Source organism: Humulus lupulus, chromosome 4 (genome assembly GCF_963169125.1).
Source record: "Humulus lupulus chromosome 4, drHumLupu1.1, whole genome shotgun sequence".
Taxonomy (NCBI): domain Eukaryota; kingdom Viridiplantae; phylum Streptophyta; class Magnoliopsida; order Rosales; family Cannabaceae; genus Humulus; species Humulus lupulus.
In genome coordinates, this window is record NC_084796.1 from 158875753 (window position 1) to 158893703 (window position 17951).

Below are 17951 nucleotides of genomic sequence, written 5' to 3' on the forward strand. Positions count from 1 at the left end.
TAATATATGTTAAATTTGGTACAATTTTTGGCACACTATGAGAATAAATATTTTTCTAGGGTGAACTATATTTTAAGAAAGGATCACCAATTTAGCAACTTCTCGAGATGCTATAATATATTAAGAAATCTGGTCGTGTTTTGTGCAATCATTTATCATATTTAAAGAATATATATTTCAAAAAAGTTATATTAGTTTATGGATCTTTGAGAATAAAATAATATAAATGTAAGAAAAATAATTAGTATCTTGCTTTACACATGATGAGACTGATTAAAAATATGATTCTTTTAAAAAATAATGAGACAATCATATAAAAAGTAATGCTATTTATTGTAAATAATTTTTTTGTTTAATTTTAAAAATATATATTTATATTTTGGGGATACAAAATTTATACATTGTGTAGTTGTTAAATAATTTTACGGAATTAGTGACATAATTTAAATCATGACCTTTGACCTTTTTTTAATAGACTTGTGCTTGGTGGGACTATTTTTTTAAAGTTCGTCTATTTATATTGTTGATTGTCTTTTTTGCTATCAACTAATTAACTAAAAACTTAAAGAAAATGCATGAAGAACATATAGATTTTACGTGGTTCAGGTTATTATTCATCCCTAGTCCACGAGTCACTTGTATTAGGATTTGTGAAGCTTAAGGGGTTCAAGCTTCTATGGAAGTTAGACAGTATTTTAGTAATGCTCTGAATACCAAAATCTGGAGATCATTTACAAAGTGTGTCATAGCCCTATTTGTAGATGGCTGAGAACAATTAATTCTCTTAATGAGCATTTAACAACTAATAATTACACATTCCCATAATTAAGGAACTAGTGGGGCTTAGACATATAGCACGGGGCCCATTGACGAGGTTACAACCCACATCTTTTTGGGGTAACACATCCCTGACAATGTCAGGGGGTAGTTGCACATTTTCTCATGTCACGGGACATCGTGAGACATGCTTCTTGTCGCCTGTACGGACTCGACACCACGACTTGGGTAACAGTAACATGCCAGATAGCTGCTTATGGTCTAGGGTCACTGTGCTTGACACGTGGCAGTACATTCCAGGCCCCGAGGATGGTCCTCGCAGACTCGGATGACTTGAACTGGAATGGACATGGAGGACATCGTAATCATAGTCCTTGGGACTTAGTCCTCCTAGAGGACATACTTCTCCCGGAGGCAATGCACGATTAACATTGGTAAGACCCTCCTTCCGAGGAACTCTAGGTGAACTCAGGGGGCTTCATTACCTTCAGCGGAGCTTAATTACTCCTTAATGATTGCCACATGTGAATAAGAGAAAACATGGACAAAATTTTCCCCCCAAGTCATTATTCATCCTCGGACAATGGAGACTTAGACTGAGATGAGTAATTTCAAGGGACGCGTTCAGGGGGAGATGTTTGGGCTTCACGAGGTATAATACCTACAAAAAGGTAATGCCATGTGTTGACTCCCTATTGTTGGGCCAATCAATCGGTGCCATTTAATGAGGAGTCTTCTCCATGCCCAAGACGTTCAATCCGTACCTAAGACGTCCTTTCGCTCTGCACCCAAGGCGTCCTTTTCTCATGCTATGATCATGATCCACGCTTTGATATCCATGACCGTTGGATCACGCTCAAGTACCTACTCCATAGGTGATCAACAGTCATGGAGGAATAGCTTCTACTCTAAGTTCTTGTCTATAAAAATCGAAATTTGCCTCTCTTTTGCATTAACACCAGCATTTGAAATTCTCGCAAACTAGAGCTTTAAAAACCTCCCGTCAAGACCAAACCCAGAAATTATGTGACGCTGGAAGGTTGGAGAGAATTGAGTTACTTCTAGATTAATCACACAAAGTGCCTCCGCGTTCGTTCACGAAAATGCACCTACCGGCGATCCATCTCAGATGAGTTTTCACTTTCTCTTTCCTGTTTGGATAATCTTCAGCTTTGTTGGAATCTGTTTAGGCTCGTAGGATTTTAGGATTTAGAGGTCATTTTGGCCTCTTTTACTCTCCTTACAAGTCCATGCTAATGTCAAAACTGGCCGAAATGGAACATTTAGGCTCTTTGGCGTTTTTTTGCATTATGGGCATTCGATCGGAATCTGAAATTTTTTCCAAATTTCAACGAAGTTCTTGAGTTCCAGTGGTGTTCTCTGGAAGCCAATCTAAGGTTTTGGGGACATCCCTCTCCCTTATAATTCCTATTCTCCTCCACTCCCCAAGCAGTTATCTTAGGGGTTCTCGTGTTTTGGCCCACTTTATTTTGTTCAAAATGCTAACTTCTTGGTTTTGTTTCAAATGTCCAAGGAGTTCTATCAACTTCACCAACAAAATTTTTACGCATCCAACCAAGAGATCTTATCAATAACCCGTGAAGGCAAACAAAGGCCAGAGGGGAGGAGAGCACCAGCCCAAGAGAAGATTCTAGCAATAGTGGTAAAGGAAGAGCCTCCATCGGCAGAGAGGCCAGCCCGTCGGGGTGCCTCGAAGGAGGAGTGAACAAGGGCCCCATCAACGTTATGAGGTCGATGGATTTGAGGTGGAGTAGCTTCCAAGCAAGCTGAAGCACTGTGGGCCCTAGGACTAGATCATAATTGATGCAGCGAATTGGATGGTTGAGCAATGCTCATGCGAAATCCATGGGAAACAAAGGGAAACCCCCAAATATGAGAGACTCTCAAAACTGTATTTCAAATATCAATTCTAAAAGTTTTCATTACATTCTTTCCACTAGGTTATATTTTTGAGATTTTATGCGCTAATTAAAACCTAATTTCTTTGTATTATTATTTTATTATCAATAAAAGAATAGAAATCAATTTTTGACTTGGTCAATCACTTTGCTCACATGTTTTATTTTCATGATTATTTGTTTAATATAAACTTCTATTAAATCCTGAGCATATAGAAAATCATATTTATAGTGACGTAATCATAGTGGAATATAAATATGATTATATGTTCAAACATAAGTTAGTCTTAAGATTAGTAAGTGCACAAGATTCACAAGATTTACATTGGCTGGTCAATCTATGATATGATCTACTTACACATTGTAGTGTTATGTTCTTTCCAAAACATTATCAAAGTAAATAAGATCGGATGGATTTGTTTCTTCGAACTAGATCGATATTGACAATAGAAAGGATAAGTAAGCATACCGTTATTATCTATTCTAGTCATATCATATAGTTGACCATAGATAAATTCAATCTCAATTCTGAGTGGTTTGTGTTCTAGCTGATTGTGTTATTTGAGTTCTTTGATTTGTTCATTACCAGATTACCCTACAGACTAGCCCATACTTACATCTTGGGAACTCAGTAGTATAATTAAGTGGGAGTGTTAATCATAGATATGAACATCTATAGCTTCTAATGAAGAAGTAAAATGATGGCTTCCTTTTAGTTTGGTTCAAGGTGCTAAATGATAGAGATCTCATTTCAGTGATTAATATTAGTTTACTAAAATATCATTTACAAGGAACTAATTATTTTAAGGATAAAATACAATGAGGGGTAAAACTGTATTTTAGTCCCATCTCATTTAAGACCGTCTATAGAGGATTGAGTGACAATTATGATTGTAACAATGGATAATTAATAATGTATCTCTATTAGTTATAGAGCGTTCTATGAATTCAAGAGTACAATTATGAGTCTTTAGTGGAGTCATGAGGAATTAATAAGTTAGTAAATTTATGATAACTTATTGGAGCTTGATTTCATAGGCCCATGGTCCGCATTGTACATTGGATAAAATCATCTAGACAATCTCAATTAATTGATTTAATTATCAATTCACTACAACAAAAAAGGTCATTTGCGTCAGTTTATAACTGCCACAATTGAGTTTTTGTGTCAGTTTAATATGTGACGCAATTGCCCATGATGCAAACTAGAGTGTCATTTGCATCAGTGGGGCACTGCCACAAATGGAAAATGCCAGGCGTTTGCGTCAGTGGGGCACTGTCACAAATCTGGCATTTGTGGCAGTGCCCTACTGACGCAAATGACACTCTGGTCGTCAGTGGGGCACTGCCACAAATGTTAAAAATGAGTATTTTTTGTGTCAGTTGGGCACTGTCACATAAAGTATTAACTAGGGAAATTGCAAATATTTATGCCAATTTCCCTGGCCTATTTTGATAAAAAAAAAATCAGTACCAGAAACAGAAAAACAGCAGCAGAAACAGAAAAACAACAGTATGAACAGAAAAATAAAAGTATAAATTTTTTTAAACATTTATCTAGAGTTAATATTTGTGACCAAAACTATAAAAGTAATTCAGATATCAAAGTTAATATATGTCACTTTTAAAAGTTGATTAGGTCAATTTTGGATAGTTGATTAGGTCAATTTTGGATAGTTTCACAGAGTTATGCAATTTAGAGAAGAAAAGTGATTTTGGGGAAGATTTATTAATTAAGACAAATTGGTGTATAAATTAATAAATACGTTTAAATCAAGGTTCAAATTAAAAATAATTAATTTGATAAAGAATTTTAATAATTATCTAATTAATTAATCAATAGAAAACAATACAGACCTTGATTTTAAGTCCAACATGCTTATAATTAAATGGAAAATTTCACGGGCATAAAACTCATGATAATTTCAACCTAATGGCTGATATTACCTATTATTTTATTGATCTTTTAATTAAATAAATGACATAATTAAGCCTTTAAAAGGAATGTTAAGTGAGAGTTGAAAAATAGATGAAGAGAAGAACATAACATCTAGTTTTGATGCTCTAGGTTTTTAGATTCTCTCTACAGCAAAAAGTCATTTTCTATGCCTCTAAATTCTCTTCTCCTCTTCTTTTTGTATCTATCTCATGTGTTGAGAATTGTCCACTCTAGTCTAGGTGATTCTAAGGACACTTTGGAAGGCTGTGAAGAAGTTTGAAGATCGGTCCAGTTTTTTGGTGATACTCTGCGACAGAAAGGATTCAAGGGTTAGAGAAACTGAAGGAATGACTAATACATTCTGCTGAATATAATGTAAGTGTTCTTCTCATTATCTCTTTTTAAATTCAATTATAGAAACATATTCTAGGTTCTTTTATATTAATTTGTTTCATATAAGATTTACATGAAAATAAATAAGATCCTGCATAAATTTCCCCAACAACTGGCCTTAGAGCCTTTGGTAATCTTTATTTTCATGCATGAACATGGTAAAAATTGAATTATTTGATATGTTGAGTAACATGATGGATTTCATGTTTTTATGAAACATATTGATTCTTATGTGATTATTAGCAAATTTGGGTTATTTTGTTGTGTTTTCTTTGCAAATAATTTTTATATATGCTTTATTTGATGTAGAACATGGTAAAAATTATTTAGAAAAAGTTTTTGGGTTGAAAAATTACACAAAAAAAATTAAAATTTTATTTTTCGGGCTGCGGCCGCAGTCTGGGCACTAGCAGCAAGTGGCTGCGGGCACCATTAACCTCTGGCTGCGGTCAAAATGAGAAAAATACCTAGAAAAATCTCGTGGCCGCGGCCACCACCTTTCACTGGTCGCAGCCAGCGATGAATTTTTTCTTAAAATTTGAATTTTAAATGAGTTAATACAAAAATATCACATCTTTTCTATTATTTAAAAATATCTTTTTTGAAATATGATATTTTTTTTGTTTGATCTTTTAAAAAATAGATACTTTCTAGAAAGATTAAAATTCAAATTTAAAAATAGATTAACTAATTAATTTTAAATATTTTAATATATTAAAATATTAAAGATAATTTTTAAATACTTGAGATTTTTTTAAATCTTTTATTTGAAAAAAAAATAATATCTCATTATTCTATGGATTTTAATATTTAAATAATTTAAAATTTGAAAATTTTCTCACTAGATATATTTTTTTTTAACTGTTTAAAATATTTTTTCAAAAACAGCAGATGATATTTGTTTTAAAAATTTATAACTCGTTAATTTTTTTAAAATATCACGTTTTTCAAACCAATTAATAAAATATTTTTTAATAAATGAGATTTAAACTAACTTTGGTTAATTGTTGATAAATCTCATTTAAATTAAATTAAAATTTTTAAAATGACCTAAACTAAGTTGATTGTTGATAAATGAAATTTAAATTAACTTTGGTTAATTGTTGATAAATTTAATTTAAATTGACTTATTTATTGTTTGCAAAATTTAATTAATTCGATTTTTGGATAAATTATAGAAAATTAATTGTGGTATTTTTGCAAATGAAATAAATATGTGGTATTTTTGCATAAATTCATAGACTTGCTCATATAGTAACATGATTAGGCCCGTCCAATTATAACATGGTTGTTTACACTATATGTGGTATTTTTGCAGTTGGACTTAGATGCATATAATGGCCCATATGTTTGCTTAATATATGGATTTTTGCTAAATAAAACTATAACGCCCCACGTCACTATGGCTGGTTCCTGGAATGACGACTGGCCTTACAAACCAACATGAGTCTTTCCAGCATGCTTTGTCCTCACTCACATGCTCCCTGGGAAAACTTATCAGGAGGTCACCCATTGTAACGCCCTACTACCTTAAAGTCGTTACCAAGTGATTTATAAATGTGTCATTATCTCGCTAATCAAGGTTTTATGTTTGTTATCCCAAAAATTTGAAAAGAATGACGTGGCAGTAAAATTGGCACATGGCATGAGTTAGTGGGGTGATCTGGCTTAGCAATGGCCCAATACATCAGTTAAGGAATTGGACAGATAGTCAAGCCAAATACACCCGACCGAAGAGAATATTTGGACTGGGGGTTGCTTGGCTCAGACCCCAGTTTGAAGACCCTAATAATTGAATTGGAGCCAAGTCCAAGAAGTTGAAGGGGAGGTTTGGATTTTGGTTCAAAGGATAAAAGCAATAGGTCCGATCGGACCTAAGCTTAAGGGACCTCTTGTTAAGTTTGGCTCGAATGAGTTCAAAGAGAATGACCAAGGCTCAAGTTTTACTCAAGGGGAAAGCCACATAATGGCCGATCGGGTATGTTGTGGAAGAGGTATACTTGGGCTTGAACGAGGTGAGAAAGAGGAGGAAAGTATACCTCGGACCACCTTGGTCCGAGGAGAAGATTTTGAGGTCCGATCAGGCTTTGGTTGAAAAGGAGAGGCTCGGACCATTTTGGTCCGAGGAGAAGGGAACTATGTCCGATCGGACATACCCATAGGAGAGGTACCTTGGACCACCTTGGTCCAAGGAGATGATATGTAAAAGGTGGCTCGGACCACCTTGGTCCGAGGAGAAAGGTCCAAGGTCCGATCGGACCTTGGTTGAACAAAGAAGGCTCGGACCATTTTGGTCCGAGGAGAGGAGCATTGTGTCCGATCGGACATGACGCCTATGGGGGATGCCTTGGACCATCTTGGTCCGAGGAGGTGTCATGAAGAGATGGCTCAGACCACCTTGGTCCGAGGAGGAGAGTGCAAGGTCCGATCGGACCTTGACTGAAGGAGCCAAAGAGGGTGGTTTGAACCACCTTAAGCCAAAGAAGAAAACTATTGTGTCCGATCGGACACAATGAAGGGGTATACCTCGAATTTGCCCGAAGTAAGAAGCAAAGTAAGTATCCTCAGACCACCTTGGTCCGAGGAGAGCCATGCACATACCACCTTTGACCCACAAAAAGCTTGAAGAGTAATCAACATGCATGAGAGACTACATCAAACTGCCCGAAACTACTTCAGTGAGAATTGGTCTAAGCGTCCGGGAATCTCTCACTCCTCACTCGAAGTTAGGGATCAGTTGTATTTTAAACATTTATTTTGTAATATAAATATTAGGTAAATAATGAAATATCCCGATCTAAAGGGGATATCAGTTGAGAATCCCAGGTCTATAAATAGAGAGTTGGGAGGATCGTAAAAGGACTTTTTGTTTTGGCAAAATCAAGAGTTAACCTGTGTTCTAGAGAGAGAAAGTGTTTTCCCTGAGAGAACCCCTTTTTGTATTCTGGAATATTTTACACTGAAGAAACTCAGTTGACACGGTTCATCTGATCTTGAGTGTGAATACAGTAATAAAATCTCTAAGTGGATTAGGCTATTACCGATCATCGGGACTGAACCACTATAAAATCTCGTGTTATTTACTTTCATTGATAAAAACTGTCTGTTGTCGTTTATTATTCTCTTGAAGGTTTGTCGTAGTTGACGTTCTTACGTCGTTGGCTAAAATCACAGTCAACATTTTGGTGCTTTCATTGAGAGCCTGAAGAGAAGACAGACAGTCCCCGAAGCATTATGGCGCCTAAGAACACCACCGCGGCCTCCAAGAGGGCAAGCACCTCCAGGGAGCATGCAAGATCGGAAGGCCCCAGCGTTCAAGATCGTGAGAATGAGCCCAGGGTCGTGCTTGAGGATGTAGCTCCTGAAGTTGAGGAGCTCCAGGAGACCATGAGCGCGTTCCAGGAGGAGTTGGCCCAGTTCAATGCTAGGCAGGAGGCCTTTGCTGAGGAAATGGCCAAGCAGAGACGAGAGATGGACGCTAGGAGCGAGGAGATCCGTCGACAGCAAGAGGAGGCCGACAGGCGACATCGCGAAGCTGCACTTGCACTGGAGGCAGCTACGCAATTAACCCGAGCCAACGCTCAAGCTGTGCCTGGGGTGACACCCACCCCAGAGGCAAGGACCACAGAGGCTGGTCATAAGAAAACTGATAGGCCAGGTAGGAATGGTGGTAACCCACCTGGTCATGAGGAAGAGGGAGCACGATCGCGCACTGCCTCTACCCAAAGGGGGAATTCTAAGACCCCCTCAAGGAGCCACAGATCAGAGACTTCCAGGTCAGGGAGTCATAAGTCTGGCAGTAAGAAAACACCTTCTGAGCAGGGGCACAACAAAGCTCCTCATGGCAAGGAAACTTCCCACTTCAAAGATGGACATGGGCGTGATGAAGCTGACAGTCACCACACCAACCAGTCGAAGGAGAAGAATAATAATCGACGAGGAGGAGATGATCAACCGGCTCAAACGGGGAAGCCACCATGGCATCCCAACCAGCGTAATGGCAAGGAGCACGCTCCACCTAGTAGACCTTCCGAGAAGACTCGGAGTACGGTGTTCGACCGGTTGGGAAAGAACACTTCTCAGAAGGACCTAAGGGACGTCATTGATGACAGAAGGAGGACCGTTCCGGTCGAAGGGCAGGAGCCAATCCGTCCTACCAGTCGAGTAGAGATACTCGATGTTGATACGCCGGATAGGAGTGCCCGACCAAACGGTCCCGAGGGTGTGTCCCCAGTGGTAGCCCCGGGCATCCAAGCCCAACTTGATGCTTTGACGGCGGCAGTACAAAGTTTGTCAAAACAACCAGTTATAGATCTGGTAGACCACAGAAGTGGTAGCCCTTTTTGTGCTAGAATAAGAGCAGCCCAACCACCCAGGAAATACAAAGTGCCGGTATTGCCAGTTTATACAGAAAAGGCAGACCCGGTGAGACACGTTGGAAAGTTCGAAGATCAGATGGAGCTGCTTGGGGTGAGTGATGACTACCGCTACAGAGTCTTCCCCACCACCCTGTCAGACACTGCCAAGGAGTGGTACTGGAAGTTCAAACCCGACTCCATCACCTCTTGGGAGAGCTTTAGGAAGGAGTTCTGCAGGCAGTTCATTACTGCCCGAACCCCTCCTGTTTATGCCAACCACTTGGTGGACATTAGGCAGGGCAAAGATGAGTCTCTCAAGAACTACATTCAAAGGTTTATGAGAGAAGCCAATCGGGCTACCGCGGTTGGAGATGAAGGGAAGATGGTTGCAATCTCCTCGGGTATTATTTATCGAAGTCCTTTGTGGGACAGCATTCACCGCCATCCAATTTCAATTTTACAGCAATTTTTGGACCGGGCAGATAAGTATATGAAGTTGGATGATGCCATTGAGAAAGGAGAGAACGGGTTGAACAACCCAAGTGGATCAGATGAAACTCCGAAGGATAGCGGAAATGATCAAGGCGGTAGTAAGAAACGTGGGAATAACGGGTCTGACCGCCGCAATGAGAAAAAAGCTAAGTCAGGATCCAATGACAAGCCTACGAAGTATGAACCTCGATTCACCAACTACACCACTCTTTCGGCAACCCGAGCGGAGATCTATCTAGCCAGCCATCAGGAGGTCCCTTACCGGAGACCCCCACCAATCAAGAAGGAAATGAGTAAGAGGGATAAGAACAAGTTTTGTCGTTTCCATGGAGACTATGGTCACGACACGAATGAGTGTAGTCACCTTAAAGATGAGATAGAGTTTCTCCTCTGGTCGGGGAAACTAAAAAAGTATAAGGCAGAGAAGACCCAGGGAGAGGGAAGCAGCAATAATCCTGGGTTCAAGCGGCAACGGTCCCCACCTTTGCAACCTGAACCTGTGGACTTCACACTAGATACAATATGTGGAGGACCACATCTTGCTGGGGATAGCAACAAGGCGAGGGAGAGGTATGCTCGCACCCTTCGTCATGAGTTGGGGGCGGCATCCACTTCCGAGGTTATGACGGTGGAGGAGAGACCATCAAAGAACCCAAGGTATAAAAGTGAGTCCCTCACTTTCACCGAAGAAGATGCTAAACACGTGAGGTATCCTCACAATGACCCTCTTGTTGTGACAGTTCAAATAGCTAATATGAAGGTGAAAAGATGTCTGGTTGATACGGGAAGCTCCGTAAACATTATTTATAAGTCCTCTTTCGAAAAAATGAAGCTATCCATCAATGACTTGAAGCCATGTTCTCACGTCATTTATGGGTTTACTGGAGAGGGACTGTCACCAGCTGGGACAATAAAGTTACCAGTCACCACGGGGGAAGCCCCCAAGCATGAAACAGTGATGACTGAGTTTTTGATTGTTGACTGCCCGTCTGCCTACAATGTGGTTATTGGTCGACCACTACTCACCAACTTGCATGCGGTAGTTTCAATTTGGCACCTCTCTATGAAGTTCCCGACCAGCGCTGGCTTAGGCTGCGTCCAAGGAGACCAAAGGGAAGCTAGAGAGTGTTATAATGCCTCCATAGCTAAGGCAAAGAAAGGTGCCAAGGAGAACAACATGATTGTATGCGTTGAAAGAGAGGAGGTGGATGAGATGGATGTAGACCATAATCTTATAGTAGTGAACGATGAAGAAGTGTTGGAGGAGTGTGGCCAGGAGAGCACTCCTAGTTTAAAAGAGCAGAACACCCCATCAGGTGATGAAGTCACCAAATAGGGCGTTGCCCAAAGCGAGGGAAGAGATATTGATCCTCGCTTTGGGGATTATGAGAGCGATGTGGGACCGTCTGAGGAGTTAGAGGTGGTCCCTATAGATGAGAATGACCCGACAAGAGGGGTCAAGATTGGGAAGAAATTGAAAGCTGAGGTGAGAGTACAGCTGATAGAATTCTTGCGAAGAAATCAAGATACCTTCGCCTGGTCTCACAAGGATATGGTGGGTATCTCACCAACTGTGATCAGCCACGTGCTCAACGTGGATGAAAGATATCCAGCGGTACATCAGAAGAGGAGATTGCTTGACAAGGATCGAGCAAAGGCTCTTAAGGAGGAGGTAGAGCGACTGAAGGAGAACGGGTTTATTAGAGAGGCATACTACCCAGCTTGGGTTTCAAACCCAGTCTTGGTGCCTAAACCCAATGGAAAGTGGACGACTTGTGTAGATTTTACCGATCTAAACAAAGCGTGCCCGAAGGATTGTTTTCCTTTACCGAGAATAGACCAGTTGGTGGATGCAACCTCTGGTCACGAGACCTTGTCCTTCATGGACGCATATTCGGGATACAACCAAATCAGCATGCATCCTCTTGATGAAGAGCATACCAGCTTTCGAACGGATATAGGGCTGTATTGCTACAGAGTGATGCCCTTCGGGTTAAAGAATGCAGGAGCTACCTACCAGCGCTTGGTGAATGGTATGTTTCGTGACTTAATCGGCAAGAGCATGGAGGTATACGTAGATGATATGCTGGTGAAGTCAAAGGAAGCTAGGGGGCACATGGGAGACTTAGAGGAGTGCTTTGCAATCTTAAGGAAGTATAACATGAAGTTAAACCCCCTCAAGTGTTCATTTGGAGTGGGTTCTGGGAAATTCCTTGGGTTTATTGTTAACTCCCGAGGAATAGAGGCAAACCCAGAGAAGATCAAGGCTCTCATAGAGATGAAGTCTCCGACGAGAATAAAGGATGTGCAAAGCTTGACTGGGCGGATTGCGGCTCTAAGCAGGTTCGTCTCAAAATCAACGGACAAGTGCGTCCCGTTTTTTAACCTGCTTAAAGGGGGCAAGAAGTTCGAGTGGACCGCAGAGTGTGAACGAGCTTTCCAGGCGATAAAGGAGCATTTGGCTCAACCTCCTGTTCTTTCTAAGCCAGTTGATGGAGAGGACCTATTTATGTATCTAGCAGTCATAGAACACGCTGTTAGTGCTGCCTTAGTACGTGAGGAGGATAAAGTGCAGCACCCAGTGTATTACGTTAGCAAACATTTGGTAGGAGCGGAGTCCCGATACCCCATGATTGAGAAGTTGGCTTACTGCTTGGTACTTGCATCACGAAAGTTGAGGCTGTATTTCCAAGCGCACCCCATCAAGGTCCTCACTGACCAGCCTCTTCGCCAAGTTTTACAAAAGCCGGAGTCGTCTGGTTGGCTACTTAAATGGGCAGTCGAGCTAGGCCAGTTTGAAATCAAGTACCAACCAAGGACTGCTATTAAAGGTCAAGCCTTGGAAGATTTCATCGCTGAGTGTACCGGAATCGTTGAGGTCCCTGACCAGCAGGAGAGTGTTACTGGGCTAAAAGAAGAAATTCCTGCTTGGCAACTTTTCGTTGATGGATCGTTGAATGAGCACCATTCAGGAGCTGGGATTATACTAGTCACACCAGAGAAGCACCGAATTCATTGTGCACTAAGATTCGGATTTAATGCTTCTAATAACGAAGCGGAGTATGAGGCCCTCTTAGCAGGCTTGCGACTGGCTAGCGATGTACGTGCCCGGTCGGTGGAGATAAATAGTGATTCCCAATTGGTGGTTTATCAAGTATTAGGGGAGTACCAGGCAAGAGGCCTATGCATGGTGGCATACTTAAACAAAACCAAAGATTTGCTAGCCCAGTTCGAGGAGTATACCATCAAATTAGTACCAAGGGAGCAGAATTCCAATGCCGATGCTCTAGCAAAGCTCGCAAGTGCGAAAGATGCCGAAACTCTGAATATAGTTCAAGTAGAGTACTTGGCGGAGCCAAGCATTGATAGACAAGAGGCCATGCCGATTACGATAGCCGACACCTGGATGACTCCCATCATTGCTTACCTTGAGCAAGGGACACTCCCAGATGGTCGTAATGAAGCAAGGAAAGTTATGAGGCAAGCTGCTAGATACACCATGGTGGATGGAGTGTTATATAGGAGAGGATACTCCTTACCTCTACTCAGGTGCATAACTCCCGACCAGTCAAAGAACTTATTAGCTGAGGTGCATGAGGGGTTTTGTGGAGATCATGCTGGGGGGCAGAGTCTATCTAAAAAAATCTTGAGGCAAGGATTTTTCTGGCCTACTATGAACGAGGACTCTATGGAATATGTGAAAAAGTGTGACAAATGCCAAAGATTTTCTAAAGTGCCCAGAGCGCCCCCAAATCTTTTGAAGCAAATGCAAAGTCCGTGGCCTTTTGCAGTGTGGGGCATTGATCTGATCGGGAAGTTACCCAAAGGAAAAGGAGGAGTGCAGTTCGTAGTGGTCGCGGTAGATTATTTTACTAAATGGACTGAGGCCGAGCCATTAGCCACGATTACATCGAAGAAAGTGTTGGACTTTGTTGTTAAAAACATAATATGTCGCTATGGTCTGCCTAAGAAGATAGTGTCTGACAATGGCACCCAGTTTGATAGCGACATATTTACCGATTTTTGCACTCGGCATGGCATCACCAAAAGTTTCTCCTCGGTTGCCCATCCTCAAGCCAATGGGCAGGTTGAAGCGGTGAACAAAACGTTGAAAGACACTTTAAAGAAGCGCCTGGAGCAAGCTAAAGGCGCTTGGGCAGAAGAGTTACCAGAGGTCCTTTGGTCATATAGGACTATCGCTCGGACGGCAACTTGTCATACCCCATTCTCTTTGGCATATGGGTATGAAGCCATGTTACCTGTGGAGACAGACCCACCATCCCATAGAAGGGCCGTGTACAACCAAGAGGAGAACCATTAGTTGTTGGCAGAATCATTGGACTTCCTCGAAGAGAGAAGAGAGGAGGCAAGCCTCAGAGTAGGAGCTCATCAGCAAAAAGTGGCACGCTACTTCAATTCCAGAGTGCGAGATCGAAAGTTCCAGGTCGGAGATTTGGTCTTAAGGAAGGTGTTTGTTAGAGACCCAGCAGCTGGTGTGCTAGGACTAAACTGGGAAGGACCGTATCAAATTGAGCAAGTCTTACCGCCCGGTACCTACAAGCTTGCTCGGTTGAATGGGGAGCTGATCAGGAACTACTGGAATGGCGAGCACTTGAGAAAATATTATCAATAAATACTGCTTGCAGAGTAGTAACTTTGTATCAAGTGCTTAACTTGTTATTGAAGTTTTTGTTTGTGAACTGGTTATTTGCTACCCAGTCACACTATTTTGAACAATGTTATTTTGTTTGGAACTCGTTGTTAGACACGTTTTGTCATTTTTTATTACGAGTAATAAAAGAGACCACGCGCAGCGTGGTTGCATCTTGCTACTATTTTGCATATGTGTTGATTATTTTTGCTTGGCAGTGTTCAACTGTCATAATAATTTAAACAAAACAGGTCTTCTAAAAACTAAGTGTAATTATATACCGGACAGTGTTCAACTGGTCGGTATCATGATATGAAGGACCAACGTTTAAATAATATTTTTTTGTAGTGGTCAACTACTGAGATATGTTCGTATATTTTATGTGTTTCACGAGTAGTAACTACTCGAACAAATTCGATCAAGTAGCAAGTGATCAAGGATTTATCAACCCTCAATCACTTGGGGGGCACATAGGGTATACTGATATGTATGTCAACACAGGCAATAAGAACATGAGCAAATATATTTGTTTGGGCTGACTTGTAAGCTTGGAAGTCTAAAAAAAAAGCCATTAAGCTAACTTGTTTTACAAAGCTTAAGTAACTTAGAATTTTTCAAATTTCTAAGTTAGAAACGGATATTCGTGTCATAAAAAATTTATGCTCATAAAAAGTTAGAGCAATAAGAGCATGAGGAAGTATATTTAGTATGGACTTATGAAATGGTAAAAAATTTCTAAGTTAAAAAACTAAATACTCATGTGAAACTAAAGGCATCTAAGAACTTTGCTATGTACAATAAAAACTTAAAAGTTTAAAGTTGTCAACAAAGAAAGAGTATAGTGCTAAATGTCAAAATAGCTCACTAGTTCGAGCAACATAATACAAAGTAAAGTAAAATATGATGAACTACGAGAGGGAGTCACTGGCGGGTTCCTGTAGGGGGTTGATCGACTCCCTCCTCGGCATCAACTGCCTCTCTCGCTTGGAAGGATAAAGCAGAGGAGGCGGGGGTGAGTGCAGGAGGATTGGCAGCTTCTTCAGCGGCCCTTGCTTCACATCTGACAAGCTCCTCTGCCTGAGCCTCCTTGGAGAAACAATCAAGATTAAGAGGCTTGTTCAGCTTCCAGACCTTATAAAAGTAGTCGAAACTGGCCTCCTCAAAGCGAATCAAGTCAAGCTCCTTTTCTTGCTTCAGCTCTTCGTTCTCGCCGATTAACCTCTCATTGTCTCGAACTAACTCTTTAATCTCGAAGGATTTCTTCTCCGATTGAGTTGTCAAGGAAGCGTTGTTTTGAGCCTGCTTCTGGTTCTCGTCAGAAAGCTTTTTGAGAGACTCGTCCCGTTCAGCCACAGTTCTCTCTGCTTGCTCCAGCTTGGATTTGGCCTCCACCAGTTGATCATTCTGCACCTTGATCAACTCCTTGTAGTCTACGGCTCAGAGCTGAGCGTGACCAATGGTGACAAGTGACTGCATGGAAGACAAAAGGTTGTTACAAGTAAAAATACTAATAACAAATTGTCTCAAGAAAAAATACTTACCTTCATCAATTGAGCGAGTCCTCTCTTCAAGACAACTTCGACACTAAGTCGAGGGTAGGAGTCTAGGCTTTGAAGCGTCGATGCATCATGGCCAATATCCTCAAGAAGTCCCTTGCCCAGGTCGCTAACAGCACGAAAAAGCTCGCTTGAACTACCCTGGTGAGTAGGAGTTAGGCTCGCAGAAGAAGGAAGGGAAGAGGGAGTCAATGGCGGGAGTGTAGTCGGTCCCTCGGTTTGCCTCCCTTGACTGGGCGGTGCTACCTTCTGAATCTTCTGTGGAGGCATAGAGCCACTTCCATCACCAGTTTTCCTCTTTGAAGCAACGCACTCTCTGAACATGTCTGAATCTGCAAAGGGTGAAAAAACTAGATTGTTAGAGAAATAAACATAATGAAACGTGTACAAGTTTATGCTACAATTTTGTTACTCTCTAATTACCGATTTATAAAAAATATTCCTATTTTCACTAGACATGTGTTACCTGCGTTGAGGATCTGATCAAGGAACTCATCCTCGTCGTCCAAGGATGAGCTAAGTTCCCCATCAACCTGGATAGCTTTTCCTTTCCCCGATCAGTCATTTGCTCCGTGCCCTCATTAGACTGACCAGGCGTGTCGTTATCCCCGGTGGTACTTTCCACCGCCAGATCCTAGTCACATGGCACCAGACCCACCATCTGAAGGAGGTCCAACGTGACCAACCTTTTCACATCCTTCTCTTTAAGACTCATGTTAGCCAACTTTTTGGCCCGCTTAAACATCCCTTCAGTAGGAAATGGTCGCTCGAATGGACCCGAGCGTGTAAAGGCCAAGTTGTTGGCCTCAATATCCAATGTGAGGAAGTATTCTTTATGATACTTCCCGGCGTTCGATTTGTGAGAAATGTCGTTGAGATATGTAATCCCCCTATGCCTATGATAGAAGTGGAAGAAGCCTGAGTTGTTGTGGGAAGGATTGGTCTGAAGATCAAACAGGTAGTGCACCTCATGAGGGGTAGGCTCGTCCCAACCATTCAGGAAGTAAAGGATGTACAGCGTAGAGAGTGCCTGGATCCCATTCGGTGTGATTTGAAATGGGGAGACGTTGAAGTAATCTGCTACAGACCGGAAATAGATGTGCAGCGGGAGTGTTGCTCCAGCATGCACATGATGCCTGGACCAGGCGCAGTATCTTCCACCGGGCCTATTGGCTCTTTGATGCGAGCCCGGACACGTCACGTTCGCCCCGCTCAAGCCTAAAGCTTCAATGTGTTTTTGGAACAGCGCGGGATTAAGTTTTGAAGCTTCAGCAATGAACCAGGAGGGTTCTTCTTCTCCCTCATCACGTGGTTTCTGAACGGCTAAGCCCTGGATCGTGGTAGCAAATTTCTGAGAAGGTTTTCTTGAAGCTGTGGTAGTGCGGGTTTGATTGCGCTTTACCACCTTCTGTACTGCTCTGTGGGCAACCTGCGGATCATGTTCCTGAGGGAGCCTGTTAGATTGCTTCACCCTCATCGTCAACTGAGAAGCTTGTCGAAGGAACTGTTCCTCGTGGAGAAGATATAAGGCTGAGCGGGGGAGGATCTGCTTGAAGTGGCGAAGACGGTCCTCTGGAGTGTAACCAGTAGACGAGTCTGGTGAGGAATCGCTATTTAAGGGAGTCTCGATTGTTTGCGGGGCGGATGATTCGGAGTCCGTATGATTGTCACCTCCCCTATAGTCAGAGAGATTCATCTACAAAAATGAATAAAAAATGGGGAGGTGAGTAACCATACAGAGAAAATTTATCAAAAATAAGAGTTATTTTTATACTTGGAAAATTTTGTCTAAGTTATAAAAATATAACGCATATGGAAAAAATAATTTTAATGCTCAAAAGTGCCTAAAAAGTACTTGGAGTGTTG